The 26,908-nt window shown below is 39.6% G+C and overlaps 1 protein-coding gene and 1 pseudogene across 3 annotated transcripts in view; one reads left to right on the forward strand and one right to left on the reverse strand.

The window, feature by feature from the left end:
- The window catches only part of EXOC6B (exocyst complex component 6B), a 615,405-nt gene that overhangs the window by 141,752 nt on the left and 446,745 nt on the right, over positions 1–26,908 (forward strand). The window lies entirely within an intron of this gene.
- On the reverse strand, positions 11,720–12,341 carry LOC103114065 (large ribosomal subunit protein eL31-like; annotated as a pseudogene).

A 26,908-nucleotide genomic window follows, 5' to 3' on the forward strand; every position in this document is an offset into this window, starting at 1 on the left:
AACACTTTTAACCATCTACATTTTATTTGTTTTGAAAGTTTGTGAAAGAAATTGTTCTGTTGACAAGTTCAGGCTACTTTACCTTGCTGACATACTTTTCTAATTGGACTACTACAGCAAATTTAGAACAGCTTTCAATTATTACTTATGTGTGTGCATGTGGGGGAGAAAATTCTCTGTAAATCAGAGCAGTAGTTTGAAAAGGCTTTGTGGTGCCTACTTGCATGTACGTGTGTGTGTGTGTGTGTGTGTGTGTGTGTGTGTGTGTGTGTTTAAGTTCCAAAGTCAGCCAACCATTGAAGCTTCTGAGAATGGTTAGACTTTAAAATAGAACAGTGATGATGGGTCTTTATATACATTTATATACATTTTTAAGTATTTGGAAATTTTTTAAATTGAGAAAATATTGTTTTAGGAATTAAAGTGGCCTGTGTCTGTAGGGTGGGGGTTGGGGGAAGGGACACATGGGGATGGTTGCATTCTCTGTCAGTGAGACACTAATGAGAATGGGAGAGAAGTTGAGATTTAAGAGCACTTATATTTAAAAAAATATTTTGCATTGTTGATCTCAAGATGTCTTCTGTCCTGTGGCACACTACCATGAAGAATGTGGACTTAAAAATCTTTTAGGTAATAAAAGGGGTCTGGGACAGGTGCTTGGAGGAGCGGAACCTGTGGCTAGGACTTCAGGAAGTGGAACTAAGATGATAATCATTTACTGGCATTTTCTCCTGGGCATGTGTCTGAATTAGTTTCATCTTGTTGTTTCCATAGAATCTAACTCACATCGATACACAAAGTAGACGTTCAGCAAGTACTCTTGTACATAGATAAACTTTTAAATTTTTTTGTCACCCTTTGGTCCCGCACTTATACACTCAAGGACTCTTTGGCTATTTGTAAGAGCTTTATTACTTTCCTGCTTTTCTTTGATTGTTAATTTGCTGATGAAACCTATGATGTTATGTTCATATTTACTATTTCAGATGTAGTTTATCTTTGAGGCCCCAGGTCAGTTTTTTTTTTTTCCCTTAGGCATGGTTTTCATCTTGTGCACCTTTCTCACTTTATGTGTACTAATGAAATTTCAAAATAAGGTGATATGTGTGTGTGTGTGTGTGTGTGTGTGTGTGTGTGTGTGTGTGTGTGTGTGTGTGTGTATTTTGCCTTTTGAATAAATACTTTTCTAATGTTTAGTTTTATGGCATTCAGTACATCTGCACTATTATTAAGCCATTGCCACCACCCCCTTTAGAAGTTTTTTTTAAATCTTTCCAAACATAAGCCTTGTAATTAATCAATTTTAAATGTGTAGTTTGTGCACTGTACCAATTGAGCAAATAATAGCTTTATGTATGTGTCGAGGAATGTATGTACTTTTTGTAGAAAGAAATGTAGGCAAAGAGAAAAACTAGAGTTGAAGTGACAAACTTTCAATTCATACTGAAAGTATATTTCTCTCATTTTGTAGTTAGGTTTTTATCTTCTTCATTTCCTAAAGAAATTTGTTTAGAAGTAGCAACAATGAGTAGCCTTTACTCTCTCAAAATCTTCCCAGTCTGTCTCTCTCTGTGTGTGCTTGCATACATACATCTACAGATCTCTGAAGTCTTCATGTTTTATAGGCTATTTAGACAACTGTTTTATTTATTTATTTAATCTCAGAGATTATTTGTCTACCACTACTACTGGCCCACTTGAACCATGGTGATCTTCATCTGCTTTGGAACATTTTACTGCCTTTGAATATAGTAATTTTACTCAGGTGTTCTAGACCTTAAGGATAAGAGTATTTTTCTTTACACCTAGTGCCATAATCTTACTTTTTTTTTTTGACTTTAAGATTAAAGTCTGTTATTATTTTACCCTATATTTACTTCTAAATAAGTCATGCAAATAAATAGGGAAATTCCTTAAGCTAGTATAATTTAGTAATTTCTAATAGAATAAATCCAGCTCTTCTCAGTCTGCTTAACCAGATTAACTTTGGTGTAGAGATCTCAGCAGCCTTGTTAAGGACATCATGACCTAGTAGAGTTTGTCTCCTCTGTGTCTTTCTTTATAAGTCTTTAAGTAGAGTTGGTCTTTCAACACTGGAGAAGAGAGATAGTGATAATAGTATTTAATAAGCATATTAGGGATATAAACCTTTTGGAAAAATAATGAAAATGCCGTACATTCTTTCTAAAAAGTCGTAATGTGAACAAAGAATTTTATTCCATGAAATGCTAAGGTATTTAAGCACTAAATTTAATTTTGTGTGTGTATATATCCTTGTGGAAGTGATATTAAGAATCAGTGTCAGACTTAGTATTATTTTCTAGAAAGGTCCTTTTCAAGTTTATTGGTGAAATGAAGACTACATAATAGAAAAGATTTTATAAAGTTATAACTGTCTCATAGCTTAATTTTATATTATTATGAAAATGGATGTCATCTTCACTAACACAGTCAAGTAAGTTCAATATATTGATAAATTTTTCTAACTTGCCTAATTTAGATAGTAGCCAAGTGTCAAGAGCAAGTTGATGTATTTTGCTATGGACAGTAACAAAGTTGGATAAAGTTGTATTTTCAATCTTTGGCTTGACTATGACTTCTTATGTTCTTTGTCACTTATATTTTCTTCTCCATATTTCTTTTTAAAAAATATTTCTTAATATTTATTTATTCCCTTTTGTTGCCCTTGTTTTATTGTTGTAGTTATTATTGATGTCATCGTTGTTGGATAGGACAGAGAGAAATGGAGAGAAGAGGGGAAGACAGAAGGGGGAGAGAAAGATAGACACCTGTAGACCTGCTTCACCGCCTGTGAAGCGACCCTCCCCTGCAGATGGGGAGCCGGGGGCTTGAACCAGTATCCTCACACTGGTGCTTGAGCTTTGTGCCACCTGCACTTAGCCTGCTGAGCTACTGCCCAATTCCCCTCCATATTTCTTTTGTATGGATAGTTCAGAAATAGTGACAGGCAAAATAATAGTGAAAAATTGAAATTTTGACTTGCAGTGATTATAGATAATGTGGTATGAGTGAACTTAAATTTGGTATCCATTGAAATATTCAACAAGTCAAAGAAAGGTATTTTTACTTTTGTGAAGACTTTTATTTCTTTTCAGAGAAAATGTCCCTTGAACTGTGTGGGTAACATTACCTCTTGAGCAATGTCATAGAGAATCTCAGGATTAGAGGCAGATTTTTTTTTTTAATTTTTAGTACTGATATTCCATAACTTTTTCTACCATTCTTTATTCTCTTAATTCTAGTTTCCAAGGAAGAAATTGTTACTCTTGCTTAAGCCTCTTCTATCTAAGCTTAGTGTCCTTTCTTTGTTCTTTCAGTCAATCCTTTGTTCTCTCTTTTCTTCAGTTGCCCTCTCTCCAATAACTCCACCATACACTTGACATTGACCATATTAATGTAATTCATCTTTCATTCAAACTATCCTTACTTTTCTTTCCATATTTCCTGTCTCACTGAACAGTATCATACCACTATTCAGCAAAGAAAAAAATGGTTATACTAAGAAGTTTGAAAGTTATAGTGATCTTATTGTAGTAAGTAGTAAAGTCAGAAGCATATTGTGGGGTGGGGAGGAGTGTACATAACAGACATGTATTAGTAAAAGCAGGATATTAGCAACAGCAGAATACTAAAACTATGGCAATTCTTACTTGGGTTGTTTGGCATTTGTAAATTATGGAAATAGAGGTGACATTCTAAACTACATTGTATTAGTAAAATGTCATATTAAAACTATTAATATTTATTTATTTATTTATTCCCAGACCACTGCTCAGCTCTGGTTTATGATAGTGCTGGGGACTGAAACTGGGACCTTTGGGGCCTCAGGTATGAAAGTCTTTTTGTGTAACCGTTATGCTATCTTCCCAGCCCCAAACAATGACTATTTTAACTGGGATAGTTTGGAATTTGTAATTTCTCAGAATGGAGAATACTAAATAGCTTTCTTAATTTTTTTTTTTGGGGGGGGGCAGGGGTAGATAACATAATGGCTATGCAAAGAGACTCTCATGCCTGAGGCTCCAAAGTCCGAGATTCAATCCCCTGCACCACCATAAGCCAGAGCTGAGCAGTGCTCTGGTTAAAAAAAAAAAAAAAAAAAGATTTTTTTTTGGTCTAACTTTTTTACATGTGCTATTTCTTAATATATATATATATATATAATTTTTTTTTTATAAGACAGAGAGGCAGGGGGAGAGAGGGAATGAGGAACAGAGGAAGGAAGGGAGGGAGGGATGAGAGAGAGAGAGAGGAACGACAATAATGAAATTCTTTCAGTGCTGTGGAGGCTGGGCTTGAACCTGGGTGCTGCTTTTGTATATGGCAAAGCGGCATACTATCCAAGTGAGGTATTTTGCTGGTCCTAAAAATGCCTTTAGCAGATTTTTATTTATTTATTTATTTACCTTTATTGAAGGGATTAATGGTTTACAGTGAACAGTAACATACAGTAGTTTGTACATGTGTAACATCTCTCAGTTTTCCACATAGCAATTTAACCTCCATTAGGTCCTCCTCTGCCATCATGTTCCAGGACCTGAACCTTCCCCCACACCTCCCCAACCTCAGAGCCCTTTACCTTGGTGCAATACATCAAACCCAGTCCAATTTCTGCTTTGTGTTTCTTGTTTTTCTACTTTCTAATAAATTGTTAATGATTTAATAATGATCGACAAGATTGTGAAATAAAAGAGGTACTTCAGGAAATTTTTTATTTCTTAAAAAAACATTTTTTTTGAGCTGCTGATATTGGGTTGAGCTCCAGATTTGCACACATAGGTCTCTAGTTTGATCCCTGGCAATATGTGGTAATAAATACGCCTTTAGTAATAATAAATTATTATTTTACATAACAATAAACATTTCAGTGATATGAATCTTTTGTGACTATAGTGAAAATATTTGTTAACAAATATATTTTCAAATTGTTAATAAGTATATCTGCTTTTTTGAAATCCTTAAAAGAAATTTCTCATAAAAATTCTGAATGTCTGTCTTTGTGACTCTTATCGCTTTGCTTTTTCTGTGTCTTGGTGAGTGGGTAGCCAAGGCTTCTTCCATGCAGCCAGCAGGATTAACAAGTAGCCAAACTGAACCCCAAAGCTTTCAGCCTTCTTTCGTACTTTGACCTCATAACCTCTGCTCTGGTTGGCAGCGTGCTGGTGTTGACAGTTCTCCTGGTTCAGCCAAAGGTGAAAAATAATTGCTTGTGGACTAGCGGCTGGGATGGTATGTGTTTTTGCAGCAGGCACCCCCACCCTAGTCCCCAGGCAAAGCTTTGGATCTGGTGCGCATTTCAAAGCATGTGTTAAACTTTATGTGATACTGATTAAAATGGAGGGCTCCAGGGTGAATTGGCAGAGTCCCACAGTTGCATCTGCCAAATGACATACAGAGAAATGTCTTGCCACAAGCGGAAGGACTGAATTGTGTCTATTTTACCGATATGCAAGTCTCGCAAAAGGAAAGGTGACTGTGTTTGTGTACAGGCACAGCCTGTGGAGCATCTAGCATTCCTTAGTAAGTCCTTTGTTCAAAAAAAAAAGTTTAGCAGAGCAAAAAAAAGTTTTTGATTTTCCTTTTCTCTTAAACAACAACAACAGCAGAACCCATATGGAAATAATAGTTAGCATTACCACGTCCTTCAGTTTTCCATTTCCATTAAACGTTTATTAAAAACCTAACTTGGACCAAAAGTGCAGAGGTGGAAGAAGCATCTACCTTCTGAAACTACATTTATGGAACATTGGGATGAGATCTGTCAAGTGTATTCTTGAAGAAAGCCAAACTCTTTACAAAGCAGATGCATTTGTAACCAAAGCTTTTAGGCTCACGGCCTCATCAGAATTTCCTTTTTCAAAGAACCATGCATTTATCTCATACATAGACTCGTAGGTCTTATTTCCTTCAACATCATACCCTGTGTTATGACAAGGTTGGTGGAGAGAGAAAGAGAGAGAGGCACCATCAGTTCTTTAAAGTGATTCACATCTTTTGTTAGAAAAACAGCAAAGGTCAGGAGTTTAGCAATGTAAAAAAAAGCGTGAAGAACGTACATTTGGGGAAGGAAAGGGACAAAAGAAGGAGGTTGAAGATATTGGTGGAATGAGAACTATAAATAGGGAGGGTAAACTACTGATTCTTTGGTGAGCAAGAGTGAACAGATACAAGCCCAGGGATTATCAGTTGTGGAATGGAAATGAACTATTAGCAAAGAGTAGTTACTATATCCTTATATAGATTTAAGTAACCTCACTAGGAACTGGGAGGTGCCTCACAGAGTAGAGTGCACACCTTAACCACACACAAGGCCCTGGGTTGGTGGACCATACGTATGCTGTAGATGATGGAACAGTGCTAGTGACTCTCCTCTTTCTTTGTACCTCTCTCCTTCAAAACAAAACAAAACTGTGAGTTGGGAGGTAGGACAATGGACTTAATGTTGGACTCTCAAAACAAAACAAAACTAAACAAAACAAAACAAACAAAAGCAAAACAAGGCATGCCAACCCCAGCAACCTTTGAGATATTTTGCCACATTGATTTCCTATTCCAAACACTGAAGAGTACTCTTACCCCTCCTACTGTTATTTTGTTTTTCATATTATTTCAAAAAGATGACTTTTGGTGGCTCACTATAGGATTTTGTTATTACCTAGAGCTTATACTTGATAGAGGGAGGCATAACCTGAACAACTTTGCAAGTAAAGAAAGGCTCTACAAGGAGTCGGGCAGTAGTGCAGTGGGTTAAGCGCACGTGGCGCAAAGCGCCATTTCTCTGTCTTATCCAACAACAACGACATCAATAATAAGAACTACAACAATAAAACAAGGACAACAAAAAGGAAATAAATAAATAAATAATAAGTATTTTTTAAAAAGGTTCTACATAAAGTAGATTTTGCTTTCAGAAAGCAAATACATTTGGTTGTTGAGACTTGCTTTTATAACTTTTCTTTTGAAAAGCAAGCAAGCCATATTCATATGGTTATATTTCAGTTTTCTAGGTGAGACCATTAGATCTATTCTCCTTTTAAGTGTTTCCTCTGTGTATTTCTTTATTTTGGTGACTACAGGGAATGCTTCTTTGCTTTTTTTTTTATAAATATATATTATTTATTAATTAATGAGAGAGATAGGAGGAGAAAGAACCAGACATCACTCTGGCACATGTGCTGCCAGAGATCGAACTCAGGACCTCATGCTCGAAAGTCTAAAGCTTTATTTCTGCGCCACCTCCCGGACCATAGGGAATGCTTCTTTGATGCAGTCAGAGGGAATATCATAGTTTTTTGTTCAGTCAAATTTCTTCTTATAATCTTCCCCTACCTATCTTCCTCTTCCTTCTCCTTGACATCCATAGTTTCCTTCCCATCCTCCTCTTTTTGTTTCTCTTTACTCTTTTGAAAGATGGGTGGAAAATGTGCAGGGAGCCCAAAGAGAAAACGCTAGCCATTTGCTGATCATCTTGGGAGTGTTTCTTGAATTTCATAAATTCTCCATTTTCCTCTGGTATTAAAAATCAGTACTTTGGTCACAAATACTTATTTCTAAAGAACATTTTTGACTAAAATTTTGTTAACTGTGGTTTTGGGGTGAGATGTTGATAATCTGTTTTTCTCCCCTACTATAATACTGGTTGGGTCAACTAGGATTTACCCTGAGGATATTACTGTTGAGTTCCTGTAAAAGAAGTTTGAAATCTAAGATTCTACTTAGTTTCCTCTCTTGGGCTTTTCTAGACTATTTTGCAAAGAGAAAAAAAAACACAAGTGGAATGTAGTCAGCCCCTAAATGTTAGTGAATGCCAATTCTTTCCAGAGATCATCTTTTAGTTTCAGATGGGTTAGTTACTAAACTTCACCTTAATAAAGCAATCTTATTTGATGCAGAGTATTATGGTTAGAAATAACTTTATGGTAACTAGACAAAAAGTAAAAAAGTAAGAAGAAGAAGAGTCTATATACTTTGTTTTGTGGAAGTTATAAAAAGGAAAGATAATGGAAAAGTAACTTTAGAACATATGAACCCCATATCTTCTCAATATGTAGCAGTCATTTATTTTTTTTTATTTTTAATTATTTTATTTATTTATTCCCTTTTTGTTGCCCTTGTTGTTTTTTTTTTTTTATTGTTGTAGTTATTATTGTTGTTGTCATTCTTGGATAGGACAGAGAGAAATGGAGAGAGGAGGGGAAGACAGAGAGGGGGAGAGAAAGATAGACACCTGCAGACCTGCTTCACTGCCTGTGAAGCGACTCCCCTGCAGGTGGGGAGCCGGGGTTCGAACCGGGATCCTTATGCCGGTCCTTGTGCTTTGCGCCCCCTGCGCTTAACCCGCTGCGCTACAGCCCGACTCCCTGTAGCAGTCATTTATAATGAAATACTCACTTATAAATAAAAATAATTTTGTTTATTTTGCATGAGATCAGAGTGTCATTCTGTCACATGTGGTACCAGGGATTGAATCAAGGCATCATACTTACAAGTTCAGTGCTATTTATTTATTTGTTTATTTATCTATTTATTTATCAAGTTATTTATTTACTGCCAGGACTTCCCTGGGACTTCATGCCTATGTGATTTGCCCCTTTCCCTGCAGAGTTTTTGTTTTATATTTTTCTTTTTTCCAGATAGCTAGGGAGGAAAAGAGACAACAAGAAAAGGAAAGACACTATAGCACTGCTCCACTGCTCTTAACTGCTCTGCATGTTGCACAGTCCTCTCTGACTGGGAGTTTGAACCTTGGTTTTCTGCATGGTTAAGTGTTCTCTCTACCAGATGAACAATCTTCTGGCCCCTCTATTTTCTGTTACAGAATTTAATTATTTATGCCTCCAGGCTTATTGCTGGGGCTTGGTGCTGGCACTATGAATCCACTGCTCCTGGTGGCCATTTTTTCCCTTTTTATTGGGTAGGACAGAGAATTGAGAGGAGAGGGGCAGGTAGAAAAGGAGAGAGAAAGACACCTGCAGACCTGCTTTGCAGCTTGTGAAGCAACCCCCCTGCAGGTGGTAAGCTGGACTCTCAAATCTTGCTTCCTGCATGGGTCCTTGTGCTTAGTGTTAACCAGGTGACTCTCTGCCCGACCCCTGTTTTATTTATTTTTATGAGAGGCAGAGAGAGATATGCCAGATCATCACTTGCTTAAATGAGGCACCAGGGATTGAACCTGGTGGTGTAATCATGTGAGTCCAGAACTTTACCACTTGAGCTATTTTCTTGTTGCTACTGATTTATTTTATGTGTGAAAGATCATCCTTGCCTTGTGTAGTAGTATCTCAGAATTTGACTATAGTTTAAGAAAATGTTGGTGTTTTTGATGGTTTCATGTTTATTGTTCTGATCAACAAATGCCTACTGGATGTTTATTAGAAAACAAGTCACTATTTTAGTATATCAACTGGTGATATTTGATACAGGGAGAAATCAGTCAATAAAGCGAGAGGTTTAGTGGTTTGAGGTTGGTTGGGTGTGGTGTTCAATTCTTTAATGTTCTGTAGCCAGGAACTTAAAAATTAAAATATACTGGGGCCAGTCCTGGTTCACTCAGTAGAGTGTGTACAACCTGCAGGGGAGAAGCTTCATGAATGATGGAATAGTGCTGCATTTACCTTTCCTTCTTTATCACTCACTCACTCACACTCACTATAGGAAAAAAAGGAAGAAAGAAAGAAAGAAAAAAAGAAAAAGGGAAAGGAAAGAAGGAAGGAAAGAAAAAAGAATATGGCCACTCAGATTGGTAGGATTATGCAGATACCGAGCCCCAGTGATAATCTTGGTGGCAAAAAAATTAATAAATGAATAAACAAGATTAAAATATGTCAAAGATATTTTCCAGTTTGTTTATCTTTTGACATTAGGCAGAATTCATCATTTCTTTTTAGAGTTTAGGTGGTAGCATTTAATGCTTCTTTGATAGCCCAGATTCTGACCATAAACAGCCATTTATTGAAGAAATGGAAATGCCATCTTTCATTTGTCTTTGTTTTTCATATTCAGACTGCCTTTTTCTTTTTCTTTTATTATTTATTTATTCCATTTTGTCGCCCTTGTTTTATTGCTGTTATTGATGTCATCATTGTAGGATAGGACAGAGAGAAATGGAGAGAGGAGAGGAAGACAGAGGGGGAGAGAAAGCTAGACACCTGCAGACCTAGTTCACTTCCTGTGGACTCCCTGCAGGTGGGGAGCTGAGGGCTCGAACCGAGATCCTTACACTGGTCCTTGCGCTTTGCACCACGTGCACTTAACCTGCTGCACTGCCATCCGACTCTCTAAACTGCAAAGTTTTCTTCTTCTTCTAGCGTTTGCCCTTCTTCCGTAGCCAGTCAACAGCATCAGGTTGAGCCTGATGTAAATTTTCGAGACCTCCTTTGAATCTGGAGAGGTGGCAGTCGTTGACTATGTGGGTCATAGTCTGTCTGTAGCCGCAGGGGCAGTTCGGGTCGCCTCTGGCTCCCCAGCGATGGAACATAGCGGCGCACCGGCCATGGCCTGTTCGATAGCGATTGAGGAGGGCCCAATCATAACGTGCTAGGTCAAAGCCGGGTTGACGCTTGCAGGGGTCTTTGATGAGGTGTTTGTTCTTTACCTCAGCTGACTGCCAGCTCTGTTTCCAAGAGACTGGAACAGAGAAGTTCAGTGTAGGCGTAGGAGACCAGATTGGGTGACGAGACGTCAAGCGTTGGACAGGGTGGGCCAAGATATCCGCGTGTATTGGCAGGTCCGGTCGAGCGTAGACGTGGGAAATGAACTTAGATGATGCCGCATCCCGACGAATATCTGGTGGGGCGATGTTGCTAAGAACTGGCAGCTATGGAACCGGGGTGGAACGGATGGTTCCAGAAATTATCCTCATGGAGGAATATAATTTGGAATCGACCAAGTGGACATGGGGGCTACGGAACCATACTGGGGCACAGTATTCTGCAGTGGAATAGCATAATGCCAGAGATGATGATCGTAGTGTGGAAGCACTCGCGCCCCATGAGGAGCTGGCCAGTCTTGCAATGATGTTATTCCTCGCGCCCACCTTTGCTGCAGTTTTTATGAGATGTTCGTGAAATGACAGAGTGCGATCAAGAGTAACGCCAAGATAGACTGGCTGGGCTTCATGCCGGATTCTCGTATCGCCAAGCTGCACATTAAGCTCACGCGAGGCCGAGGCATGGTGTAGATGGAAAACAGATGATACCGTTTTTGCAGTGCTAGGGATTAGTCACCATTTTTTACAGTAATCAGATATCAGAGACATGTCTTTCGTGAGTGTTTCCTCGAGGATGTCGCACTTGGATGCCTGAGTTGCACAAACTTTTCTAATGCAAAGCTAAGCATAACAGCAGGTCTCCAAGTAGTAGTGCTCAGTTAAATAAAGTTTTTGTTTCATTTAAAAAAAAATTGATTCAACCTTGGTTGATAATACTATAAAATTCCTGGCCTCTAAATGTGTATTAAATTCACGACATCTATGACTATAACTTCAGTGCCACTCCTTAAAAAAGACTCCTGTACTTCATAGCTGTACTCATTCTCCTCTGATAGTCACAATAGTTTTTACCACGTCTAAGACTATTCAATATTTTTTAAAGTTTTAAAAAATATTTATTTATTTTACCTTTTGTTGCCCTTGTGGTTTTATTGTTGTGGTGGTTATTATTATTGTTGTTATTGATGGCATCATTGTTGGACAGGACAGAGAGAAATCAGGAGAGGAGGGGGAGAAAGAGAGGGGAAGAGAAGGATAGACACCTGCAGACCTGCTTCACTGCTTGTGAGGCAACCCCCCCTGCAGGTGGGGGCTGGGGGCTTGAACCAGGATCATTAAGCTGGTCCTTCCTTGCACTTCGTGCCATGTGTGCTTAACCCTCTGCGCTACTGCCGTAACCCCTAAAATTTTTTTTTTTTTTGGTTTTGTAACTTTATTTGACAATTAGTATTTAGTTCTCATCCACATTGACTGCAGATTTTTGAAAGTGGTGACAGGTACATAGGTAACCAGTGTATACAACTTGTTTGGTGAATCTTCATCCTCATTGTGTTTTCTGGACAACCGTACCTGGATGCGGTAGGGGACATTCCTTATTCCTTTGGCCCAGACAGCTTTGTTGAGCCTGGTGTCAATGTGCACATCTGGAGTGCCCATCTCCTTCATGGCAAATTTCCGGATCTCTTTGAGTGCCTGAGGAGCACGTTTCTTGAAGCCCACTCCGTGGATGCGCTTTTGAATGCTGATGGTGTACTCCTGCGTCACCACCTCGTTGATGGCAGAGCTGTCAGCCCTTCTTCTTCTCGCCGCCCTTCTTTGCTGGAGCCATTCTGCCGGGCCTAGACAGGAAAGCCCCTAAATTTTTTTTTATATTTATTATTGTAAAGAGACAGAGATAAATTGAGAGGGGAGGGGAGATAGGGAGAGAGACAAAGAGACACCTGCTGCCCTGCTTCACCATTTGTGAAGCTTTCCCCTCTGCAAATGGGGGCCAGAGGCTTGAACCTTGGTCCTTGAGCACTGTAATGTGAGCTTGTAACAACGTGCACCACCATGTGGTGCCCAATTTATTTATTTATTTATTTATTTATTTATTTATTTAAGAAGTACTTGAAACTTCAAGATTAAAGAAGCTTTTTTTGTGCTGTAAACTTTTGCATTATGCTTTTGGATACTTTACTATTTTTCTTGCAGTAGAAATCTCTGTTTTTTAGTTAAGTTGGTTGTTGTTAAAATTTCGATAGACTCATTTGTGTTTTGCTCCTTGACTTCAGTGAGAACTGAAAAGTTTAAAAACGTTTCATTTTTTTAGTCACCGCTTGTGATTGTTCCTTGTTTTATCTCTACGGTAGGCTTTTTTTAAAGATGGATTTTGAAATCCCTGAAAGTGTTTTCAGATTTTGACCTTTTATGTGTATGTATATGATCTTGCATCACAGTTTTCACAGATTGCCAAAGCAATTTATGTATGCATCAGTCAAGATTTATCTGGAGGAATTGATCCACCAGGAGATTGCTTATGCTTAGAGTCACATAAGATCAGATCCTAAGCACACTTGCTATCTATTCTCTCACAGTTCTGGTGGGTAGAAGTGTAGACTCAAGGTGAAGACAGTGCTGATTCCTTTTTGTAGGCCCAGAAAGACTCTGCTTCCTTACAGGCTTCTAGCAGTTGGGACAAATTCTTGGTGTTCCTTAACTTGTCACAGAATGAGTTGAGTTTCTATCCCATTCATCACATGGTACTACCTATGTTATTTGGTTTTCTTCTTTTCTTGTAAGGATACAGTCATCTTGGATTCAGACCCGTCCTGATGATTTTATCTTGATTTCAGATCTGCAAAGCATTTTTTTTCTTTTAATTAAGGACTCATTTACAGTTTCTGGGAATTAGGACTTTAGCATATCTCTGTGTGGGGGGGTGGGGTGGGGTGGGGTGAAGAGATGTACACAGTTTTTAAGTTGTCTGAGTGCCTGAGATGCTCTCTCTGAATTGTCATGACATGAGCAAAATATTTGAAAATGTTCTCTAAATACCAAATCTTCAGTGTAAGAGAGTTGGCACATCATAAAAACCTAGTGAACCCATACTATAGGCACTACGTTCGGAAACTCAGGTTAATATTGAGTATCCAAAGTAGTCAAAGTTGTTTGAAAGGCTGTTCCATGATTTGTCATTAGTGTTTGTCAGGTTTGCCAGTAGCTTTTGCCTAATAGTTTTTAGCTATTGTCAGTAAGACAATAGTGACATTTTTCGTGAGACCATTGAGCACTAGAGTTGATGTTAGGTACTGTCAAGGACTAAAAGAAATACTCTCTTGAGAACTTTTCATCAAAAGGGAATTGACATTCAGTAATCACTTTAGCTTTGTCCCTCATTTGTCTGGCATATTGTAAACCTCATTTAAAGAAAGAAGATAAACTCTATGTACAACTGTGTAACTTAAACTGTAGTAAGCAAGGAGACACAGTGTAACCCTTAGGGGAAATAAGAGTATCAGTGAGGATCCTGGCACATTGAGTCAGACTTCATGTTGGAAGGAGCTAGGAAGTCTATTTTAGGTATATTCCAAGGGGCCCATGACTTTACTAATTTTGCCTGAGCCCCACAGCTAACATGCAGGTGGGCTGAAAGTATTGTCTGGTAAGATGGTGTCAAAGTTGGGAATAGGACTAGAAAGCTGGATTATGCCAGAGAATAGCTTCCAAATATGGGAAAGGTCTATAAATACCATTAACTGTAACTCCATCAATCTGACCTAGGGCCCATGTCTATTCATATTTAGCACAGGAACCTGTGTACCCCCCTCTGCATCACTGTCAGTTTGAACTTGTATTCCATGGTTATAGCTAGGAATATTCTAGGTTGCACTCATTTCAGGACCAATCTTCCTCAAATAGCAGAATATGTTGACCAAGCCTCTTTTTTTTTTTTTTTTTGCCTCTGGGGTTATCTCTGGGGCTCAGTGCCTGCATTACAAATCCACTGCTCCTGAAGGCTATTTTTCCCTTTTTGTTACCCTTGTTATTATTGGTTTTGTTGTTAGAACAGAAGTCAAGAGAGGAGGGGAAAACAGAGAAGGGGAGGAACAGATAGACACCTGCAGACTTGCTTCACTGCTCACGAAGAGACACCCCTGCAGGTGGGGAACCAGGGACTTGAACTGGGATCCTTACACCGATCCTTGCGCTGGGCACTATGTACTTTTTTTTAAATTAATTAATTTATTTAAGAAAGGAGACATTAACAAAAATGGGGGTACAACTCCACACAATTCCTGCCACCCAATCTCCATATCCCATCCCTTCCCCAGTAGCTTTCCCATTCTCTATCCCTCTGGGAGCATGGACCCAGGGTCATTGTGGGTTGCAGAAGGTGGGAGTTCTGGCTTCTGTAATTGCTTCCCCGCTGAACATGGGCGTTGACTGGTCGATCCATACTCCCAGTCTGCCTCTCTCTTTCCCTAGTATGGTGGGTATCTGGGGAAGCGGAGCTCCAGGACATATTGGTGGGGTCTTCAGTCCAGGGAAGCTTGGCCGGCATCCTGATGGCATCTGGAATCTGGTGGCTGAAAAGAGAGTTAACATACAAAACCAAACAAATTGTTGAGCAATCATGGACCCAAAGCTTGGAATAGTGGAGAGGAAGTGTTGGGGGGTACTCACTGCAAACTCTAGTGTACTACTGCTTTCGGGTATATATTTGTGGATACCTAATTTATGGATACCTGTGAACATATGCTCTATCTTCTAGAACCTGGTCTATGTCTAGGTTTTGGGACTTTGTTAGAAAGTGAACCACCTGGTATGGAATTAGAGAATACTATGAAAGGAAAGGTCTCACCTGAGTGATGAAGCTGAAGGGTTGTCATTCTACACCTGAAGTCTCTGGACACAGTCTGAAGTGAAGCATGCTGGGGTGGCACTCATTGCGTTGATTAGGTTGTAATCAGCGGGTGCAATATTATTTGATAAGAATTGGGAGAAGCATACGGGAAAGTGGGCCCTACCCTAGGGTCCCAGGACTGGGGGAAGTTTAGGCTCTATAGTGGAAATGTGAGGTTCCTGCTGTATTAGGGTTCAAGAAGACAATGGATAGTCAGAGAAGTTGAGTTCATTGTTCTTAGTAGCTGCATAGTATTCCATTGTGTATATATACCACAGCTTTCTCAGCCACTCATCTGTTGTTGGGCACCTGGGTTGCTTCCAGGTTTTAGCTATTATGAATCGTGCTGCTATGAACATAGGAGTACACACATCTTTTTGGTTGGGTGTTATGTAGTCCTTGGGGTATATCCCTAGGAGAGGAATTACTGGGTCATATGGAAGGCCCATGTCTAGCCTTGTGAGAGTTCTCCACAGAGGCCGGATCAATTTACATTCCCACCAGCAGTGCAAAAGGGTTCCTCTGTCCCCACAGCCTCTCCAGCATTTGTTGCTGCTGTCCTTTTTGATGTTTGCCATTCTCACAGGAGTGAGGTGGTATCTCAATGTTGTCTTTATTTGCATTTCTCTGACAATCAGCGACCTGGAGCAGTTTTTCATTTGTTTGTTAGCCTTTGGGATCTCCTCTGGAGTGAATGTTCTGTTTATATCCTCTGCCCATTTATGGATGGGGTCATTTACTTTTTTGGTGCTAAGTTTGCTGAGCTCTTTGTATATTTTGGTGATTAGTCTCTTTTCTGATGTATGGCATGTAAAGATCTCCCATTCTGTGAGGGGTCTCTTTGTTTGTGTGATAGTTTCTTAGGCTGTGCAGAAGCTTTTCAATTTGATGTAGTCCTACTGGTTTGTTTCTGCTTTAGTCTTCCTTGCAGTTGGATTTGTTTCATCAAAGATGTCCTTGAGGTGTAGGTGGGAAAGTGTTCCACCAATGTTTTCCTCTAAGTATTTAATTGTTTCTGGTCTAACATCCAGGTCTTTGATCCATTTGGAGTTGATTTTTGTTTCTGGTGAGATTAAGTGGTTCAGTTTCATTCTTCTGCATGTTACAACCCAGTTTTCCCAGCACCATTTATTGAAGAGAGCCTTCTTTTTCTATTTAATCCTTTGGGCCTCCTTATCAAAGATTAGATGTCCATAGGTGTGGGGGGCACCATGTGCTTTTAACCCACTGCACTACTGCCCAGCCCCCAGTGGAGCAGTTTTTTTTTTTAATTTAAGAAAGGATTAATTAACAAAACCATAGGATAGGAGGGGTACAACTCCACACAATTCCCACCACCCAATCTCCATATCCAACCCCCTCCCCTGATAGCTTTCCCGTTCTCCATCCCTCTGGTAGCATGGACCCAGGGTCATTGTGGGTTGCAGAAGGTTGAAGGTCTGGCTTCTGTAATTGCTTCCCCGCTGAACATGGGCGTTGACTGGTCGGTCCATACTCCCAGTCTGCCTCTCTCTTTCCCTAGTAGGGTGGGTCTCTGTGGAAGCTGAGCTCCAGGACACATTGGTGGGGTCTTTAATCCAGGGAAGCCTGGCCAGCATCCTAATGACATCTGGAACCTGGTGACTGAAAAGAGAGTTAACATACGAAGCCAAACAAATTGTTCAGCAATCATGGACCCAAAGCTTGGAATAGTGGAGAGGAAGTGTTAGGGAGGTACTCACTGCAAACTCTAGTGTACTTCTGCTTTCAGGTATATATTTTGCAGTAGTTTATAGATACGTGTGAAGATATGCTCTCTCACAGAAACTGGTGTATATCTAGGTTTTGGGACTTTGTTAGAAAGTGAACCACCTGAGATGGAATTAGAGTATACTATGAAAGGAAAGGTCTCACCCGAGTAATGAAGCTGAAGGGTTGTCATTCCACATGTGAAGTCTCTGGACACAGTCTGAAGTGAAGCTTGTTGAGGTGGCAATCGTTGCGTTGGTTAGGTTGTGATCGGCGGATGCAATATTATTTGATATGGATTGGGAGAGGCATAAGGGAAAGTGGGCCCTATCTAAGGGTTCCAGGACTGGGGGAAGTAGGGGCTTTATAGTGGAGATGTGAGGTTCCTGCTGTCTTAGGGTTCAAAAAGACAATGGATAGTTAATGTTATCATCACATTATTTGTTAATTGGGTTAACTTTGAAAAGTCCTTGTGTTAGGGTTTGCTGTACAGTATCCAGTATCTTGTATATAGCTGTGCTGTTGGATGCTTCTGATCTATTTGGTCTAGGCTTTTGAGAGAGTCCGCATATCAAATACATAGCCTATATATTAAAAAGATTCAGTTTGTGTTTTGAAAAACTTTGAGATATACAATTGATTTTCCCCCTCTCAAATTAATTAACTAGTGATTTATACGTCTACATTTTACTAGGAGTGTACATAAACACCATTCCCACCACCAAAAGACTGTGACCCATCCCTCCCACCCACTCCCACCCCCCACTGTCCCAGGAAGCTGTATGTCTACCCCTCACCACAGGGTTTTTACTTTGGTGCCCTAGTGGAACAGTTTTTACCACTGTTGCTCTACATTGAGGACAAGATCCTGTAGAGGCCCACAAAAGGGCTTATGATGTTGTTCCTGATGGAGATGACCAGTCATGGTGGAAAGAGGGATCTGTTAGAGGTCGACTGCCCATCATATCTATATGGGAGTCCCGGGATTCCCTGAGTAGGGCCCTGGATGATGGAGTGGCCTTGTAGTGACCAAAAGGGCCATCACTAGAGTGTGCTGGTCTCTTGACCATATCCACCTTCTGTATTCCTTACTTTATCTGACAGGGTTAGAGTTAGAATGATTGAGTGAAGTGAAATAGTAGGTAAGGAGGGTATGTAGTTCTAAGTAGAAAATATTTGATTAAGTACCTTATGATGTATTATTTAGATCTTTCTGCTTGCTTGCTGCACTTATTGAGTCACTGTAGACTATTTACACTTTTACTTAAAGGTAAACATTTTCCTCTAACTTACACAGATACATGTACCCTGGTCTATATCTAGGTTCTGTAACTTTGTTAGGAAGTTTGGCACCCAAAATGGAATTAAGGAGTCTTATGAGCTAGGAAAGGTCTCACCAAAGTATTGGAGCTGGAAGGCTGACATCCCAGCAAGCTTCACTTTCTACCTTCCCTTCCAGAGATACCTTTTGCTTTCTGTAATATGATGTATTTTTACTGTTTCCCCCTACTGGCTTCTGATTAGGTCTTCTGCTGTCTATTTTCTACCTGTTGGTTCTTTTATACACCTCAAAAGTTTGATTTTGTTTTATTTTTGTGGTAATGGGTAGTGAGCTCAGGGCTTTACACCTGTTGATACCACTGAGGTATCTCCTGGTACATGTATTTTAAAAATATTTCTTTAGAGAAAGGGAGAGAGGACAAAGAGAAGAAGAGAGACACTGATGTACCTCTCTGCTTATCTTGTGGTTCTGTTGGTGTTGCCCATAGTGTGGTGTTAAGAGTTGATCTGAGATTCTGAGGCACGGTAAGACATGGGCTCTACACACTGAGTCACTTTCTGGGTCCTGGCTCTTTTATTTGCTTTGATTTTGTGACTTTGTCTTTTTTTTTTTTTTTGACAGTTGATTTGATCAGTGGAGTTTTTGTGGAAGGAGTTCAGTTTATTGTACACGTTCAATCTGCCACTTTAACGTGAAGTTAGAGGAGTTGGATTTTACAAAAGAAAACATTAATAGTCAGAATTCATATAAGCTGTACCCAGTGCCCCTAAAATGAACAATTTGTGTACTTCTGATCATCTGAAGAAGAAGTTTCAAGCAGTTATTTCTTTCTAAACTATTCATCAAATAATGTTAAGAAAATCAGATATAAAAGTTGGAGGAAGAAACTAATTTTTTAATTTACATGGAATTTATAGTCTCTTTTTGATTAGAGTGTTTGTTTTCGGTATCATTGGGTATAGGGACTATTTGTATGTATTATGTAAAGTCTCTTTTACAATATGGAGAAATAATACCTTAGTAGTAATACTTATTTACTGTGGTCCAGGAGGTGGCACAGTGGTAAAGCTTTGGACTCTCAAGCATGAGGTCCCGAGTTCAATCCCCAGCAGCACATGTGCCAGAGTGATGTCTGGTTCTTTCTCTCTCCTCCTATCTTTCTCATAAATAAATAAAATCTTTAAAAATAATAATAATACTTATTTACTATTGCTTATATTAGAAACACAAAGTCCTCTAATAAATAATTTAGATAGTTTCAAAACAGAACACTAGCCCTTCATTTCTGAAGCCCAAGCTTTTCCAGTTACATCTAAAGAAAAAAATCCATATCTTATTCATAAATTATTTTGTTTGAGAGTAATCGGATCATAATTGTTCATTCTAAGATACTGATTGAAAACAGTAATTTTCCTCTCAGCGTATATCTTTCTCCAGCCACAACTTGGTATTGTCTGTTATACTTTATAACTCAGTGAACTTACGTCTTTTTAATTTACAGAATTCCATGGTGGTTTTCCTATCATTTTTGCCTCTTAGAGTTAAAAGACTGAATTTACCTAAGTAAATCTACTTTACAGAACCATGGATTTCATGTGTGATGGAACTTAGAAAAACTCTTGGCTGGGCCTGAATGCTGAGAACCAACTAAGTGCTTTTCTCTGTCTGGAGAAAATTGGAAAAGGGGAATTATTAAGCTTAGCAAATGTAGCTGTTGATGGAAATGTTGACAGGCTCATCCTGCTTGGTGCCACTGTTGTAAGAAGTCAGTCAATTTTAGATGTAGTGTAAGAGCTGCTGCGTATGTACAAGTTGTATCTTGTAGACCTTGTCACATATAAATAAATCCTTTCAAAAAAAGTTAAGTGATTTCCATAAAAAACATTGATTTTGTTCTCCTTCTTAAGCCAAATTCTTGTTGTTTATGACTTCCTGTACCTAACAGTTCCTGATTGTCTCAAAAAGCAAAACATGCCCTGTGTGAATCAAGCTGCTGAAATGCCTTTCAGGCATTGTTTATGAGTCTGCGCTCTTTATTTTCAGAGAGAAAGCGAATACTTTAATGTCTTCCATATTCCATAAATCTGTCCCATGCTACAATTCCAAGCTGTGTATGTTTTTGTTAGAAGTTACTTCTGGTTGTACTTAGGGGAGAAAAGCTGCCTAAGAATGTTAGTGACTATTCGGGTAGTGGTGGCAGACTCTCCCTAAAGGGATTTGTACTGGTTGAAAGTTCTGTTTGCTTTTTGGCTCCGGAAAGCAGTCTCCAAAGGTGCTGTTACAGTTATCGTGGAGGAGTCCCTCTTTCATTGCTTTGTACCAGTGAGTTTCTACTTTGGCTCATCCTTTGGGATTAGTCTTCCCTTGAGGCAAGCCTGATGATTTACCATTTCTGACTCCACTGCTTAGTAGCACCCTAAGCCTTCCCGCCACGTGGTCTGAGTTGAAGTTGACTTAGTTCCTCACAGACTGCAGCTATCTGTGTAGACTAAGCCAAAAGTAATAGGAGTTGAGATGAAAGTTCATCTTTTTCTTAGCATTTTATTTCTATTGGTGAGGTGTTGTTTTATAAGGCTGTTGTCATCTCGGGTTCAGTTTCACACCTTCTCAAAGTACGTGTTAGCACACCTTGCCCACCCCCAAAGTGCCAATCTTCCCCACTGCAGATATTCAAACATTGGGGAAAGCTGGAGAAATTGTACAAACACCCACATTTACCCACCACCTTGATTCAACAGTAAACATGCTACAATACTTGCTTTATCATTTATCTACCACCCATCAATCCACCACATCTTTATATTTTTTTAAATCTGTTTCAAAGTTTAAGACATCAGCATACATCTCTAAACACTTCAACAAGTATAATGCTAACTGAAGTTGAACATTTGTTTTTGAATTATCAGGTAAAATTTAAATACCATGATGTGCACAAGTCTGATGAGTTTTTGACATGTATACACCTGCTTAGCCTGAACTCTTGTCAAGATATAGAACATTATCTTTTTGTTAGAAAGTCCTGGCATGCTTCTTTTCACTCACTCTTTTCCTCTTCACTTCCTAGAGGCAGCTGCCCCATCCCCAGCATAGATTTGCTTTGCCTGTTGTAGAACTTAATGTAAATGGAATCATATGGTATGTCTTCTTTTTTAAATATTTATTTATTTCCTTTTTGTTGCCGTTGTTGTTTTTATTGTTGTTGCAGTTATTATTGTTGCTGATGTTGTCGTTGTTGGATAGGACTGAGAGAAATGGAGAGAGGAGGGGAAGACAGAGAGGGGAGAGAAAGCTAGACACCTGCAGACCTGCTTCACTACCTGTGAAGCGACTCCCCTGCAGGTGAGGAGCCGGGGGCTCAAACCAGGATCCTCACGCAGGTCCTTGTGCTTTGCGCCACATGCACTTAACCCGCTGCGCTACCGCCCGACTCCCGGTATGTCTTCTTTTGTAAAAGGCTTCTTACACTGAATGTAGTGATTTTGAGATTCATTCACTTTGTTGTATATTTCATTAATTTATACCTTTTTAGTGCTGTGATTCTTTGCATAAGATCCTCTTACATGACTCCAATAGGTGGTATTTATTTATTTATAATTTTTTATGAGAGAGTATGATTACAGCACTTAGCCAACATATGTGGTGCTGGGGATCAAACCAGGGGCCTCACAGTGCAAACCTTGTGCTTTCCCTCCTGAGTCACCTCCCCAGTTAATGCGCATTCTCTTATTTTATTTTTATTTTTTTTTTGCCTCCAGGGTTATCACTGGGGCTCAGTGCCTGCACTACAGATCCACTGCTCCTGGAGGCTATTTTCCCCATTTTGTTGCCCTTGTTGTTGAGCTTGTTGTAGTTGTTATTGTTGTTATAGCTGTTGTTGGGTAGGACAGAGAGAAATGGAGAGAGGAGGGGAAGACAGAGGGGGAGAGAAAGATAGACACCCGCAGACCTGTTTCACAGCATGAGAAGTGATCATCCCTATAGGTGGGGAGCTGGAGGTTCAAACCGGGATCCTTAGGACACTGGGATCCTTATGATGGTCCTTGCACTTTGTGCCATATTCACTTAACCTGCTGCGCTACTGCCCAGCCCCCACTCATTGTCTTTTTTGTGGACACTTGAATGCTTCAGGCTTGGGCTATCATGAATAAAAATATTATAAACATCTTTGTGTAAGCCTGTTTTTGAGTAAATGTTTCCTTTATCTTGGGTAAATATACCTAGGAACAGAATTCTGAGTCAGACTTTTGTGAGATAACTGCCAAACCTTTATGCAAACTGGTTGTACAATTTTACATTTTCAACATTAACATGCGAATATTTCAGTTACTCCACCTTTGCCAATATTTGTTGTTTTCAGTTTTAAAATATCTGTCATTCTAGTGAGTGTATGGTGTTAGCTCATTCTGATCAACATTCACTATTGGTTTGGTGTGTGGAAAATGAGTAGCAAGGGAAGAGAGGCTCTAGGCATGGGTGAAGCAATGAGTAGAGAAGATGCCAAGTAAAGTGAGACTATGGAGTGATAAGATAAGTGACAAAGCGCCAAAGACCTGAGGGGTATGAGGGTTGAAGTACTTCAGGATTTTAGGAAATGTAACAATAAATGGGCTTTGAGAATTAAATTTAATTAGCTTTCTAATATACACAAGCAAGCAAGCTTGCAATGTTTGGGTCATTTCACCTCTCTGTGTCACATTTCATTTAGATAAGTAGATAGAGACTATAGCACAGACACTTCCTCTGGTGCCAGAGCGCCTCCCATGTTTTGCTGGGTCTTGAACTTGTGCGGTTTGAATAGAAACCACTCATCCTATCTGGCAAGCTGTCTCTCCAGCTTCCTCCTTCACTCTCTCCTTCCCCCTCTCTCCCTCCCTCCCTCTCCCTCTTTTTTTCCCTCTCTCTTTCTTTCTTTCTTGCTTTCTTTCTCTCTTCCTCCCTCCAGGGTTGTCCCTGAGGCTCTACGAATTCACTGCTCCTGGCTGCCAGTTTTCTCATTTTGTTGCCTTTGTTGTCATTATTATTATTGCTGCCATTGGTGTTGTTGGATAAGACAGAGAGAAATCGAGAGAGGAGGGGAGACAGAGAGAGAGAAAGAGACACCTGCAGTAGGGAGAGAACAGAGAGAAGGAGAGACACCTGCAGCACTGCTCCACCACTTGTGAGTATCTTTTGCTGTGGGGACCAGGGTCTTCACATACAGTAATACAGTTATTACTCCCATGCCTCTCACCCCAGCTATTTTTTTATTAATAATTTAATAATACTTAACAAGATTGTAGGATAAGAGGGGTACAATTCCATATAATTATCACCATCAGTGTTTTGTATCCAATCCCTTCTATTGGGAGATTCCCTATTCTTTATCCCTCAGGGAGGATGGACCTATCTTTTTTTTTTTTTTTTTTTTTGCCTCCAGGGTTATTGCTGGGGCTCAGTGCCTGCACCATAAATCCACTGCTCCTGGAGGCCATTTTTCTCCCTTTTGTTACCCTTGTTGTTGTAGCCTTGCTGTGGTTATTATTGTTGTTGTTGATGTCGTTCGTTGTTGGGTAGGACAGAGAGATATGGAGAGAGGAGGGGAAGACAGAGATGGGGAGAGAAAGATAGACACCTGCAGACCTGCTTAACCGCCTGTGAAGCGATTCCCCTGCAGGTGGGTAGCCGGGGCTCGAACCGGCATCCTTACGCCGGTCCTTGCGCTTCGTGCCATGTGTGCTTAACCCGCTGTGCTACCGCATGACCCCCATTTTTTTTTTTTTAGCCAGAGCATTGCTCAGCTCTGGTTTATGGTGGTGTGTGGAATTGAATTTGGGACTTTAGAGCCTCAGACATAAGTGTATCTTTGCATAACTATTATGCTATCTACCCCCTTGGCTATTTTTTTTTTTTTTTTTTGCCTCAAGGGTTATTGTTGGGGCTTGGTGCCTGCACTATGAATCCACTGCTCCTGGAGGTTATTTTCCCCCCCTTTTGTTGCCTTTGTTGTTTATCGTTATTGTGGTTATTATTGGACCAAAATTCTTTATGGGGTGCAGATGGCGGTTGGTCTAGCTTCTGTATTTGTTTCTCTGCTGAACATGGACATTGGCAGGTTGATCCATACTCTCAGCCTGTTTCTATCTTTCCCTGTACCCCACTGAATTTTTTTCTTTATTCAGGGATTAGTGGTTTACAGTAAACAGTAAAATACAGTAGTTTGTACATGTGTAACATTTCTCAGTTTTCCACATAATGATTCAACCCCCTTTAGGTCCTCCTCTGCCATCATGTTCTGGCTAGCACCTGAACTCCCCTCTGCCCAGTCTTTTACTTTAGTGCAATACACCAAACCCAGTCCCAAGTTCTGATTTGTGTTTTCTTACTTTTTAAACTTTTTTTATTAGTGATTTAATAATGATCGATAAAATTGTGGGATTAGAGGGGTACAATTCCATATAATTCCCATCACCAAAATGTCATATCCCCTCCATTGGAAGCTTCCCTATTCTTTATCCCTCTGGGAGTATGGGCCAAAGATCTCTTTGGGGTGCAGAAGGTGGGAAGTCTGGCTTCCCTCAATTGTTTCTCTGCTGGGCATGGATGTTGGCAGGTCAATCCATACCCCCAGCCTGTTTCTATCTTTCCCTATACCCCACCTAATTTCTATTGTAAGGGATTAATTTCTTTGTAAGGGATTAATTTAAATATGTTTATCATTAGGATTGTGAGAATCATTCAACAATCTTACTGCCCACAGATAATTCTTTGGTAAAAGATTTTAGATTTTTTATCCATGTGTAAGAGTAAACCATTTACATTCTATGCATGCCAGTATATGCATATTTGCAAAAATTCGCTTGAACACTACAAATTTCAACCTTTTCATTTACATCTGATATATAGTAAATACCTGGAAGTGTACACCAACTAAATCATTTTAAGTAATGAAAAATAATGTAATTTAACTAATCCTACCTATAGACATTGGGTTGTTTCTAATATTTAAAAAATCTTTTTATTTACTTATTATTGGATAGAAACAGAGAAATTGAGAAGGGAGAGGGTGATAGGGAGAGAGATAGAGAGACACCTGCAGCCCTGCTTCACTACTTGTGAAGCTTTCCCCCTGCAATTGGGGACTAGGGCTTGAAGCCGGGTCCTTGTGCGATATAGTGTGTGCACTTAACTGTGTGTGCCACCACCTGGCCCCACTGTTTCTGCTATTTTAAAAGCCAATCTTTTCTTCTTCTTTTGTTTTATTTATGTATTATTGGATAGAGACAGGAGAAATTGAAAGGGGAGGGGGAGACTGAGAGTGAGGGAGCCATCTGCAGTTCTGTTTCACCGCTGCTGAGGCTTGCCCCCTGCCGGTGGGGACAAAGGGCTTGAAGCCAGGTGCTTTAGCAGTGTAGTATGTAGGTATGCGATGGCCCCAAGCAGATCTTTTCTTAACATGTAAGATTCTGTGCTAGGGACTGGGTGGGCCAGGCTATGGATAGCAGTTACTGCAAATCAAAAAGATTCCTAGCCTACCATTTCGGAACTCATAATACAGGGAAATTAAGCCATATTCCAAAACCTTTTAAAGTATCTTTCTTAGTTGCATGTTTGTGTAGAAACTCTTAAAATGACTCTATGGCTTTGTTGGTATACCTGGGTAGTAAGCTTGCCAAAATTTGATAGAGTTTGGTATTCTAAGTATTACCATAAATTAATTGCAGCTGGGAATATAAAACTGCCATTGCAGTTTTCAAATACTGGTTTCAGTGACAGAAGGAATAACTGGGTTTGTGAGATAACTCATGTGGAAGGTGCCTACTTTGGCCCAAGTTTGCCACAGGTTTGAATCTTGCCTGCCAAAAGTGCTATGAAACTTGGGTTCTATGTCTTCCCCTCACCATCTCTGTCTATCTTTTTCTATCTGAAAAACTTGGTCTAGAACAATGAAATCCCAAATTATAACAACAACAACAACAACAACAACAATAATAGACTATGTCTAATTTGATATTTACATGTAATTGTGCAATAGGATTTGAAGGTCTAGGTTTTAAAGTAATACTCTGGAGTAGCTTCATAATTGTTCTTTTAAAAAACATTTTTAAAAGTTTATTTTATTTGATAGGACCGAGAGAAATTGAGTTGGGAAGGGGAGATACAGAAGAAGAGAGAAAGAGAAATACCTATAGCACTGTTTGACAAGCAACCCCTGCAGGTGTGAACTGGGTGCTTGAACCCAGGCCCTAGCTCTTGCAGTTTGTGCATTCAACTGGGTGTGCTACAGTATGCCTTCCTTTTATTTTTTATATATGGAGCCAGAATAGATTATATATATGAAGTCAGAACTGAATGTTCAAATACTAATATTTGTTAACTTGGGCTTAAAGCTTTTAAGTTACTGAATAGGTGAATAGGTGTTTTTCTCCATGTCTTTTATAGTACTCTGTGGCTTGTATGGGAGTCTATCATCTCTCAAAATTTTCCTATCAATAAGATATATATTTCAATTTCAAGAAGCTTTTTT

The sequence above is a fragment of the Erinaceus europaeus genome, chromosome 3 (genome assembly GCF_950295315.1).
Source record: "Erinaceus europaeus chromosome 3, mEriEur2.1, whole genome shotgun sequence".
NCBI classification, from domain to species: Eukaryota; Metazoa; Chordata; class Mammalia; order Eulipotyphla; family Erinaceidae; genus Erinaceus; species Erinaceus europaeus.